This window comes from Bufo gargarizans, chromosome 4, assembly GCF_014858855.1.
Source record: "Bufo gargarizans isolate SCDJY-AF-19 chromosome 4, ASM1485885v1, whole genome shotgun sequence".
In the NCBI taxonomy this organism is placed as follows: Eukaryota; Metazoa; Chordata; class Amphibia; order Anura; family Bufonidae; genus Bufo; species Bufo gargarizans.
This window is the reverse complement of record NC_058083.1, coordinates 479200644-479209272: the sequence shown is the minus strand read 5'-3', so window position 1 is coordinate 479209272 and position 8629 is coordinate 479200644. Positions and strand designations below refer to the sequence as shown.

The 8629-nt window shown below is 45.2% G+C and overlaps 1 long non-coding RNA gene across 1 annotated transcript; it reads left to right on the top strand.

The window, feature by feature from the left end:
• Positions 1-3381: 3381 nt before the first annotated feature.
• Positions 3382-4693, top strand: LOC122935701. The gene is made up of 3 exons (XR_006388818.1): positions 3382-3445; positions 4056-4143; positions 4649-4693. It is a non-coding gene; the product is annotated as an uncharacterized LOC122935701 (long non-coding RNA).
• Positions 4694-8629: the final 3936 nt, after the last annotated feature.

Sequence of the window (8629 nt, the reverse complement as noted above, 5' to 3'; positions counted from 1 at the left end):
CATCCTGAGTGAAGGTTTCTATTGTAGTTTTTTTTATCCCAATTTGTTCAATGGTTTCTTTTAAAATTTGAGTTCTTCTTTTGACCACCGGGGCCGGAGAGTGCAGGAGCTGTTGGGTCTTTCACAGACCTCGATCAGCCCTGCGCTGAGGCTGTAAAGCACTGTATAGTGCTGTACAGCCTCTCTGGGGGGTGTATTTCCCCTGTAACTGGGGCTACTATATCAGTTACAGGAGAAATCAATTGTGAAAAAAAAAAAAAAAAGTGAAGTTAAATATTCCCCAGAGGTCTTTTTTGACCTTATGGGGGACGAAAAGTGTAAAATAAAAAATAAAGAAAAAAGTGTTAAAATAAAAAAAAGGTTTCACATGTAAAAAAAAAAAGTTAAAAATAGAAAAAAATAAAATAAAATAGAGATATTTGGCATTGCCGCATCCGTGACGGTCGGATCTATAAATATATCACATGATCCACCCAGTCCAATAAACACCATTAAAAAAACCTGTCAAAAAAAGCAATTTTTGTCACCTTAGTGATCAAAAAGGCGTATGTCCCACAAAATGGTACCAATAAAACAGTCACCTCATTCCACAAAAGATGAGCCCCCACATAAGAAACTCGCTAAAAAAATTAAAAAAAACTATAGCTCTCAGAACATGGACACATTAAAACATCATTTTTTTGTTTCAAAAATGCTAATATTGTGTTAAAGTGAAATAAATAAAAAAAGTATACATATTAGGTATCGCAGCGTCCGTAACCACCAAAAAAAAGCCATTGCCCATACAGCAGTTTATGACCACATGTGGGGTGTTTCTGTAAACCGCAGAATCAGGGTAATAAATATAGAGTTTTGTTTGGCTGTTAACCCTCAATGTGTTAAAGAAAGAAATGGATTAAAATGGAAAACCTGCCAAAAAAGTGAAATTTAAAAATGTGATCTCCATTTTCCTTTAATTCTTGTGGAACGCCTAAAGGGTTGACAAAGTTTGTAAAATCAGTTTTAAGTAACTTGAGGGGTGTAGTTTCTACAATGGGGTCATTTATAGGGGTATCCACTATGTAGGCCCCCACAAAGTGACTTCAGACCTAAACTGGTCCTTAAAAAGTGGGCTTTGGCAATTTTCTTAAAAATTTTAAGAATTGCTTCTAAAATTCTAAGTCTTCTAATCTCCTAAAAAAAATAAAATGACATTTCCAAAATGATGCCAACATAAAGTAGACATATGGGGAATGTTAAGTAATTAATATTTTATGAGGTATCACTTTCTGTTTTAAAAACAGAGAAATGAAATTTTTCATAAATAAAAGGTAAAATATATTTACTGAAATTTATGACTGTCATGAAGTACAATGTGTCACGAAAAACAATCTCTGAATGGCTTGGATAAGTAAAAGTGTTCCAAAGTTATTACCACAGTGAGATATGTCAGATTTGCAAAATTAGGCCTGGTCAGGAAGGGGACAAATGGCCTGGATGTGAAGTGGTTAAATGGTGGCGTAGGAAAGTACAACTTGTCCTGCAAAACAAATAAAAAAGTTATGGCTCTGTTATAACTACAAATCCATACAAAACATCACTGATCACCACCTACAACACTAACCACGAAACTTTAAGGAAGATCCTGATGAAACACTGGCACATTTTAACGAATGATCCATACCTCAAACCCAACATACCACAGAGACCACAAATCACATTCCGAAAAGCAAAGTCACTAAAAAACATCCTGGCCCCAAGCAAACTGAAAAAGAAAAAAACAGCCTCATCGAGTACTATCAGCGGGACCCCTGCCCCTGTTGGCAGCTTCAGATGTGGCCACACCCGATGTAAATGCTGTACCAACATTTCCAACAAAACACAGACCTTTAGGAGCAAAACCACTGGCGAAGACTTCAAAATAAAGAATTTCATCAACTGTGCAACATCATACGTGATCTACCTATTGGAGTGCGATTGCGGCTTACAGTACGTTGGCAGGACAATCCAGGCCCTAAGGGAACGCATCAACAAACATAGATCCAACATCACCAAGGGATACCTAAAACATAGCGTCTCCAGACACTTCCTGGCTACTCACAACCAGGACCCCTCCCAACTATCTATCACCCCCATAGAACACATCGAGGCTCATTGTCCAGACAGATACAGGACCCTCCAAAGACGTGAAATGTTTTGGATATTTAAGCTCCACACACTTGAACCCAATGGACTAAACGAGAGCATGGAAAACCAGTGTTTCTAGCACCTGCGCTGTCACGCTCCACCCCGCAAACCCCCCCCCCCTCACCTCCAGTTCCACACTCTCCCACCCCTGCACCACACACCAGGACACTCGGTCTGACCCCAGGACCCATCACCCATCCCGCTGACACCCGGCCTCTCATCCCATCTCCTTCCCAGCTACACACCCCATCCGGACCTCCGGTCCACTCTGCACACCACCGGTCCACATCCCCATCCCAATTCCAGTCACCCCCACAACTCCAGACCACACACCAATACACCCATCTCACCACACATTTCATCCACATCAACACCCCTACACCTCCCCTTCATACCCCACACACCCCCACTTTCCCCTCCACATCCTACAGAACCTACCACCACCCCCAATCATCCTCCTCACAAAAGTTTCCCCCCCCCCCCACCACTCCAGAACCCCCAAAACCGAGCCAGTCCCCCCCTCATCCTCCCACACCAGTCCCCCTTCATTGGTCAACCCACACCATTTATCCACCCTCCGTCTCACATTGCAACAGCAGTCACCACTGCATCCACCGACCACTCAGCATCACCAGCCATAGGACCGCCCCCCATCACGCCGCCCTCTGGCCACCCAGTCTTATCATCTCCCATCCCGTTTCCCCCCTCCAGCACTCACAACACACCCCAACATCGGCATCCACCAGCCCCTCACAAGGCAGGCTCAACACCCTTCCTCACTCCGGACTACCCGACCGCGTCCCCAGCAACATGCCCCGCCCATGTCCTCCACGCCCGCCCCCACCATCAGCTCACATGTATCTTCACCACACCCCGTCCAGCCCGCTGCTGCACCGCAACGCCGCCCCGCCCACCACCACCACACACACCCAGGTCCGGCTCCCCATCACGCCCACTGCCACGCCTCCGCCTGCATCGCTACAGCCAGCCTCCTGCTCCACCACTAGGAACCACCGCCCACCCTCACTCCGTTCCACACCGGCTCCCCACCATGCCCGCCCCCTCTCCACCCACCGCACTCAGCCCCGCCCCCCGCTCCAGTGCACACAGTCAGAGCCATCACCACCCACCCCCTCACCACACACGCCCCGGCCACGCCCCCGTCACCGCCCTCATAACCCCTGGATAGAGCGCGCTTCTGCACACCACTGGCCACACGTGCAGAAGCATAGTGCAGAAGCGCCACCACTGGAGGACACTCACCGGCCGCATCCAAAAGGTAACCACCGCTATCCCCCACATCCCACACACGCCATTGTCCACTGCCCACCACAAATCCACACCAAGTCCGGACCCAAGCCCCACATTATTCACAGCTACTCCCCCCATGCCTGCCACTCATTCACGTCCCCCAGCATACTATTCCCCCCAGAAACATCCAACAAACTACACAGCCCAACCAGCAGACCACCTTCCCCCATTAACCCCTTACTGCACAGGTACCCCCTGCTTATCCTGCCCCCTCCATCCCTTCACATAACGCCACTGCCACCCAGCCACCACCACTATCCCCCACATCCCATGCACACCATCACTGCCCATCGATCACTACCCAGTGCCTATCGCATCCTGCATCAAACCCGGATCCCTGCCTTACATCACTCACAGTCACTCTCCCCACACCTGCCACCCACCCACGTCCCCCAGCAACCAAATAATAATAATAAAAACCACCACAACCCGAACAATCAATACCAACCATGCTACATAACCAAACCAGCAGATTCACATATCCTCACATTCTCTCATTAACCCCTCACTCACCCTGTCCCTCCCATCTCCACATCCAAACGCCACCCCACTAAACATAACTTTATCACCCACCACAGCAGTGCGGACCGCAACATAAAACCCCCCCCAAATAAGGGATCTCCAACGAGAGTGACCTCCAATTAGCCTACGGTGACAAGGATACAGGTAATTATATTACATTATAATACAACTTATGACCCACACACAGCATCCCATACATGGCACACTCACTCAGCAACACATTTGTCTTTTGGAAGAAAAAAAGAAAACAACTCTTTTTCCACACATTGATCAGTCGAAATTCAGACCATACAACCAAACAGAATCACCCAGCACCAGATACACATACAACCGCTCACATCTGTAGAAATTAATATCCGTCTGCATTATGTACTATTCATTTATTCCTTATTTTTATATCATTTTACACGCTCTATATGCAAGCCTATACTTATGCTTATGCTTATACTATTTTCTCGTCTTTGTTTTAACCTAACAAAATTATTTTACCTATTGATTCGTCCATTTATACTCATGGATCCGTCTTTTTCATATGCTTATATATATATATATATATTTTTTTTTTACATATTAATTTTCATTACTAATTTAAATTTTAATAGTATTTTTATACATATGACATCATCAAATTTTGTGTTGATCCTTTTAGACTTGATAAAGGGGTCTGCGTACCCCGAAACGCGTCGTCTTTGCTAATCAAAAAATAATAAAAAATATTTCGTATCCTCAACTGGGTTGTGAATTGCGCCTTGTGTCCATCCGCTCACTGCATGAACCCAGTGCAGACGAGCAACCTCCCCATACACCATGGCTCTGTTATGGCAGGGAGTGCAAAACGAAAACGCAAAAACAAAAAACCTCTGGGGTAGAAAGGGTTAATAAATACTTTATTGTTCAAATACGGTATATAATCTTTTGTCGCCATTGTAATACAGCGCACGCAGTTCAGGAAAGAGTTAAAGCAACAGGGAGAATAAGGAAATAGGCGGAGCTAGCAATAGTTGGGGTTACGCCTACTTGTCAATAATAGTTGGTTACACCTATTGATTAATGTTAATTATTAACCCCTTAAGGACCTTGCCATTTTTCACCTTAAAGGGGTTCTGCACTTTGTTTAAACTGATGATCTATCCTCTGGATAGATCATCAGCATCTGATCGGTGGGGGTCCGACACACGGGACCCCCGCCAATCAGCTGTTTGAGAACGCAGCAGCGCTCCAGCAGAGCTGCGGCCTTCTCACTGTTTACCGCTGGCCCAGTGACGTCACGACTAGTACTAACTCTGTTTATTTGAATGGAGCTTAGCCCCGCTAAAGGCAAGTTGATACTAGTCGTGACGTCACTGGGCCAGAGGTAAACAGTGAGAAGGCCGCGGCGCTGCTGGAGCGCCGCTGCCTTCTCAAACAGCTGATCGGCGGGGGTCCCAGGTGTCAGACCCCTGCCTATCAGATGCTGATGATCTATCCTGAGGATAGATCATCAGTTTAAACAAAGTGCAGAACCCCTTTAAGGACCAGGCCATTTTTTGCAAATCTGACATGCTTCACTTTATGTGGTAATAACTTTAAAATGCTTTTACTTATCCAGGCCATTCTGAGATTGTTTTCTCATCACATATTGTACTTCATGAGAGTGGTAAATTTGAGTCAAAATATTTAATTTTTATTTATAAAAAAAAATCCCAAATTTACCCCCCAAAAATAAATAAATCACATTTTAAAAATTTCATTTTCTCTGCTTTTAACCCCTTAGGGACTTATGACGTATCGCTACGGCATGGTTCCCGAGTCCTTAAGGACCCATGACGTACTGGTACATCATGTGATGTTCCGATCACCGCCGCCCGGCAGGTGGTGATCGGAACAAGGTGTCTGCTTAAATCATTAAGTAGGCACCTCGCTAAATGCACGCGGGGGGGGGGGGGGGGGTCCCATGACCCCCCCCCCCCCGTGTCGGCGGTGGCCGCAAACCGCAGGTCAATTCAGACCTGCGGTTTGCGGCTTTTGCCTGGTGCGGCGGCGGTGCCATCGGGTCCCCATGGGGCTGTGAAGGGGGGGACTCAATGGCATGGAAGGCAGCCCGATGCCTTCCTGAGGCATCTGCGCTGCCTTCCGGTGAAGAGCCTGTGAGATCCAGCCCCCTGGATCTCACAGGCCGGAAGCTGTATGAGTAATACACACTGTATTACTCATACAGCCAATGCATTCCAATACAGAAGTATTGGAATGCATTGTAAAGGATTAGACCCCCAAAAGTTCAAGTCCCAAAGTGGAAAAAAAAAGTGGAAAAAATTTAGTTTTCCCCCCAAAAAATTAAAAGTTTCAAGTAAAAATAAACAAAAATGTCATTTTCCCCAAATAAAGTTAAAAAAATTGGTAAAAATTGGTAAAAAATAGGGGGGGGGGGGGGGGAAGTATACAAATTAGGTATCGCCGCGTCTGTATCAACCGGCTCTATAAACATATCACATGACCTAACCCCTCAGATGAACACCGTAGAAAATAAAAAATAAAAAAACTGTGCTAAATAAACAATTTTTTTGTCACCTTACATTACAAAAAGTACAACAGCAAGCGATCAAAAAGGCGTTTGCCCACCAAAATACCAATCTAACCGTCACCTCATCCCGCAAAAAATGAGCCCCTAACTTAGACAATCGCCCAAAAAAAAAAAAAAAACTATGGCTCAGAATATGGAGATACTAAAACATCATTTAAAAAGAAAAAAAGCTGTTATTGTGTAAAACTTACATAAAAAAAGTACACATATTTGGTATCGCAGCGTTCGTATCGACAGGCTCTAAAAAAATATCACATGACCTAACCCCTCAGATGAACACCATAAAAAAATAAAAACAGGGCTAAATAAACCATTTTGTCACCTTACATCATAAAAAGTGTAATAGCAAGCGATCAAAAAGTCACACGCACCCCAAAATAGTGCCAATAAAACCGTCATCTCATCCCGCAAAAATCATACCCTACCCAAGGTAATCGCCCAAAAACTGAAAAAAATTATGGCTCAGACTATGGAAACACTAAAACATGATTTTATTTGCTTCAAAAATGAAATCATTGTGTAAAACTTACATAAATAAAAAAAAAGTATACATATTAGGTATCGCCACATCTGTGACAACCTGGTCTATAAAAATATCACATGATCTAACCTGTCAGATAAATATTGTAAATAACAAAAAATAAAAACGGTGCCAAAACAGCTATTTCTTGTAATCTTGCCTCACAAAAAGTGTAATATAGAGCAACCCAAAATTTTTATTTTTGTCCCACTATGGGACTTCAACATTACAGGGTCTGATCCCTGTTTCAATTCAGCACAATACATCTGTATTCAGGGGCGTAGCTAAAGGCTCATGGGCCCTGGTGCAAGAGTTAGGCTTGGCCCCCCCTTCCCTCAGTGCTTTGTGTGTCTTCTTATGCAGCACAAGGGTCTTTGGGCCCCCTCAGGCTCCTGGGCCCAGTAGCGACTGCTACCTCTGCACCCCCTATAGCTATGCCCCTGTCTGTATTGTACTGCATTGACTATCAGTGTATTACATAGTGTAAGGCTACATGCACACGAATGTTGTTTGTTTCCATGTCCGTTCCGCTTTTTTTTTTTTTGCGGATAGGATGCAGACCCATTCATTTCAATGGGTCCGCAAAAAATGCGGGCAGCACACCATGTTCTATCCGCATCTGTATGTCCGTCCCGTAGCCACGCCCAAAAAAATTATAACATGTCCTATTCTTGTCCGTTTTAGGCATTGTTACAATGGATCCGCCCCCAAAAAACAGATGCATGCGTTTTTTTTTCGGATCTGCAATTTGCGGACAGAAAAACACATACGGTCGTGTCCATGTAGCCTTATACACTGATAGTTTGCCTATGAGACTCAGCCTGGGGGCTGGGCCTCCTAGGTCTCCATACATGCCGGGCCCCAAGGCGGGGACCCGATGGCTAAGGAGAGGGAGCACAAACCTCCCATATGCCGCGGTCAGTGCTGACCGCGGCATATGAGGGGTTAATCCACCGGCATCGGCGTTATCACCGATGCTGGTGGATGCAGCAGGGATCCGTGCTGCTGATTGCCGGACCACACATGGGGGGGAGGAAGGACCACAGGACGAGAATGCTCGTCCTGGGGCGCAAAGTACCGCCCATTTAGGACGAGCATTCTCATCCTGGGTCCTTAAGGTGTTAATAGCCAAAATATTAATAATTAATATCCCCTTTACATTGGCGAGCCAGGCCCACTGCTAAAAATTTGTTTTTGTGTTTAGCTTTGGTGAGGAGAATCGCTTACTCTGTGAACTAGTCAGGCAAGAGAGACGCGGTCAGTGGATTCTGTGCGTCCGGAGCCTTATAGTTCGGACAGGTAACACGGTTTTTCAATCAGAGCTGAACACAGAGCAATATCTATACAAGAGAACCTAAATCTTTTGTTTTTGTATTTTAACGATTTTCTGTTGCCTTACACGCCTCCTGAACATGTGCGAGCATCCATAGAAGGAGTCGTCGCATACCGTTGCTTTGAGAGAACTATCGCCGTTGGTGATGATCAGAAGAAGTCCGGCTGGTCGGGAGAAGGTGTTCTGGGTACTAGAGAACCTCCTCTAAGCAGCAAAC